At 45.4% G+C, this 3998-nt stretch overlaps 1 pseudogene; it reads right to left on the minus strand.

Moving 5' to 3' along the window:
* Positions 1-949: 949 nt before the first annotated feature.
* Positions 950-2673, minus strand: LOC147962772 (putative F-box protein At4g22180; annotated as a pseudogene).
* Positions 2674-3998: the final 1325 nt, after the last annotated feature.

Below are 3998 nucleotides of genomic sequence, written 5' to 3' on the forward strand. Positions count from 1 at the left end.
ATGGAGGCCCATCTGTCCCGGTTCTGGTTAGAACCGGGACTGAAGGGTCAGGGCATTAGTAACGACCCTTTAGTCCCGGTTCTGGAACCGGGACAAAAGGCCCTTACGAACCGGGACAATAGGCCCGTTTTCTACTAGTGTGTGTTTTCGAGGGTAGATCCATATCAAGTTTTTGAGGTAGCTTTAGAAAACCTCTTTATTGAGTTTTCTGCGAGGAAATTGTGGAGTTGAGCCAGAGGAGTACCTTACCTAAAAACGATACGAAATAGATAAAAAAGCTGGCGTCAGAATTTTGGCATGTCAAAACAAATGTGTTTTTCGCCTTTGTTGGATTATTGTGAATGAGCTCATAGCTATGTTGCTGCCATGTCATCTTCTGCAGTCGTTCATGCTGCGTGACAAACTGAGCGAATGGCGCAAAGATTTTTCCTGGCTCCTCGCTCTCACCCACTCATTTTCTCATCAACTCCACGAGCGCCAGCAGTTCATTATTCATCCACTACACCGACAAGATCCCACTCTCCACTATGGCCGAAGTGTGGTAGTGAAGCTGGTGGATCCCGGCGAGTGACCGGCGCAAGGCTTAGCCGGTTTCCCATTTGAATCGTTACCCAAAAAAAGATCGAACATTTATGGGCGAAGTGCGTCCGCCTAAAAAATTAGAGTTCAAAATATTTGTCGAGCGTTAATTCCTAACGTACTGCATCAATGGTTATGTATCACAAACATTGTTCATCATAATAGAGATAACATAAATAACTATAACCATACTGCACAATATTAAGTAATTCTAACTATGTGATGAAACTGCAGGTAGGTATGAACAGGGAGGGGAAATCTACATTTCATCAAGGTCTGATTGAATAGCTTTAGAATATTCCTAATTAATGAAACACCAAACTTTACAACGTCCTTGCCTTAGGTACATAAATTTCTAAACACAAGAAAATTATGGCAGGATCCAAACCGGTGGGGGCCAATTCAATCTTGAAGAATTAGGAGCCAGTATATCCGTGAAACTACTGTCTTCCATATTGAAGATAAAAACCTGCCGAATGCCATGGTCAATCAAAGCCCGTCTATTGGAAAATCTCTTGGAGAAAGTATTATGATTCAAGTCATCCATATGGTAGATGTTATTGGGTATTAATGTGGGGAAGTCCTTCGCCGGAACTAAAAATGAAGTGTTGAAACCCGTGAACAGCGTGTGATCTTTGAGATTGTGTACTCTGGTGAGCTTTTGCTTGACAAAATCAATTTTGTAGACAACAAAGCGGGATGTCACGCGCTCTTTCTCTTCGTTGTCCTCCATGGTCCGCTCCTCATCCACCTTCTCTTGCACCGACACATCCTCGCCCTCCTCCACTAACACGTCTGCATTCTCCACCACCACCTCCTCCTGATCCTCATCCTCCTCCCCCACCAAAACATCCGCATTCTCCACCTCCTCCTCCTCCTCTTCTACTTCAGTCTCCGTCTCCAAATCCTCGCTGATCACTCCTACTTTTTCATGCTCCTCCACATCTGATTCTGTTGCCTCCTCGTCATCTTCTGTTTCAGTCTCCGTCTCCAAATCATTGTTCACCATTTCTACCTCTTCATGCTCCTCCACATCGGATTCTATTTCTTGCTCATCCTCCTCCATCTCTATCTCTGCCGCCACCATCTCTAGCTCTTCCAGACCCTCACCAACATCATTATCGTCATCATCCTCCACCACCTCCTCGTCATCCTCAAGATATCGATCCCATCTCCATATTTGAAAAAAATCGCCCCATGGCGCTTGTACGATATACTTACTGTCCGTATGATACCACGCCTTGTGCTTGTAGACAATATTCACTAGGGCTGATGGTCCATGGAGATCAATGGTATGCACATTACCACAACCTCGAAGAGCATAGAACAAACCATCCCTGCTATCATAACAAACATCAACGTAGCTCTTGCATTCTTTGTGTGTATCAACCCAAGTCCACTTGGTGTCCCCAACCCTAGCATAGGAGAGCAGTTGCTTAGGCAAGTGTACACGTACCACGACGCAATTTTTACTGGACGGGTTGCACGACATGGCTACAATCATGTAGAAGCAAAAGCGACCTTGTTCCAGTGAAAGACCATATGGCTTTATTTCCCGGTGGAATTCACGCGACACAGTGTCCACGTAAATAAGATCGTAGCCATCTAGTTTGCGGTCCTCCTCGCCATGACAGAGCTGGACGTTGTGCATAGTTTCCGGTGGCGGCATGGTGACCTGAGCGCCGGTTATGGGGTTGATGAGGATGAGATGGAACCGGTCGTCAGCAGTGATGACCAGCCATGGGAGGAGCCCATGACGTAACGGGAACGGAAGGCGGGGCCCGGGATGGTAACGTGGCAGAGCTTGTCGGTGCACAGGTGGTGCAATGTGGCCGTGCCGTCGTCACGGTCTGCCGCAGAGTAGAGCAGGCAGGGGCTCTGGTGCGGCGAGCACAGCCAGAACCGGCGGGCTTCCAGGTGGCTGCGGCGCCATGAGGAGCAGACGCCACCGGAGCTGAAGAGATCCGGTATCTGCAGGGTGCTGAAGATATGAACGAGCAGGTCCGCAGGAAGCTCGGTCCAGTCGCAGACCATGCTTGACGCTGGAGCTGGAGCTGGAGCTTCCCCGGCGACCACAACAGCAGTTTGCTCCATGGATTGCAGGTCGATCAGATGGGTACGCCGGCAGGCAAACGGAGAGGGATTGTTGGCTCTAGAACGCCGCTAGACCAAATAACCAGAGACCCTCACGCTTACGTGCAAACCTGGCTTCCGAAGCTAGCAGCCAGGCAGCTGGATTGATGAACACGGAACGTTGTTCGCAGATTCTTTTTTCTGGTCTGTGGTCTCCTTTCTTCGTAGACCCACTTCCTTGTTGCGCCACGAAATCCTGTTTTGTTGTTTTTCTCTCGCGGGTCACTTGCCATGGCCAGCCTACGATGCGCAAGACAAAGTGTCCGACATCAGGTATATAATAGAGCACCAAAAGTGATTGGAGAAACAAAAATTGAGCATCAAAAGTGTTTTGTTAACGACCATATCTGCCACACGTGCGGCAAGCGAGGAGGCTGCCCGCACGTTCAGTCCAGGGGAGGCAAGGACAAATTGTTCGGTACGATCTCCCCCGCTCCCGCACAGCCTCCCAAAGTCCCAATCACCGTACAGGCCGTTTTCCTGTGAAACAAAAAAAGCCAAGTAACGAAAAGAAATCCCAGATTTTTTTGTTGTAGCATATTAAAGCCCAGTTTTCACTATGATACGAAAAAATGCCGTCGGTGAAAAAGATTTCTTTATGACCCAAAATAAACAAGACATGGCAACTCCCATCATACAAACAAAAATTAAATTGCATGGCAAATTCATAAGTTAAAAATGCCATGGTATTTTTAATTAAGTTTCCATGCTACATAGTAAATTTTGCCATGTGCCGATAAATATATATATTTGCCATCATATTTAAACTAAAATTGCCATGCTCAATACAATAAATTTCCATGGTAGAGAAAAAGTAAAATTTGCCAAGGAAAAAACTGTAGTAAATTTTGCCATGGCAAAAGTGGATTAAAATTCACCATGGCAAAAAGTAGAGTAATTTTGCCATGGGAAGTGGCTACACAAGTATATTTTCCATGCTACATATTTAAAAAAAAATCATGTTCTAGAAAATGTAAAAAAGTAAAAGTTGCCACTGCAAATAAAATGTAGACAAATCCCACTTTTTGATGTGACTTAGAGTATTTTTGCTGTGCCCCATGAAATACAATTGCCATGCCCTTTAAGTTTGACATGGCAAGTTTTCATTGTTTTTGAAAATATTAAGATACAATTGCCATGCCCTTTAAGTTTGACATGGCAAGTTTTCATTGTTTTTGAAAATATTAAGTTGCCATGTTTTTGAGCATCTACAACTTTGGCATGTTTTTGAACATGGTAAAGTTGCCATGGCAAGTTTGCCATGTTGTTGAGCATATTAAGTTGCC

The sequence above is a fragment of the Triticum urartu genome, chromosome 7A (genome assembly GCF_056163025.1).
Source record: "Triticum urartu cultivar PI428250 chromosome 7A, HENAU_Tu73, whole genome shotgun sequence".
Lineage (NCBI taxonomy): Eukaryota > Viridiplantae > Streptophyta > Magnoliopsida > Poales > Poaceae > Triticum > Triticum urartu.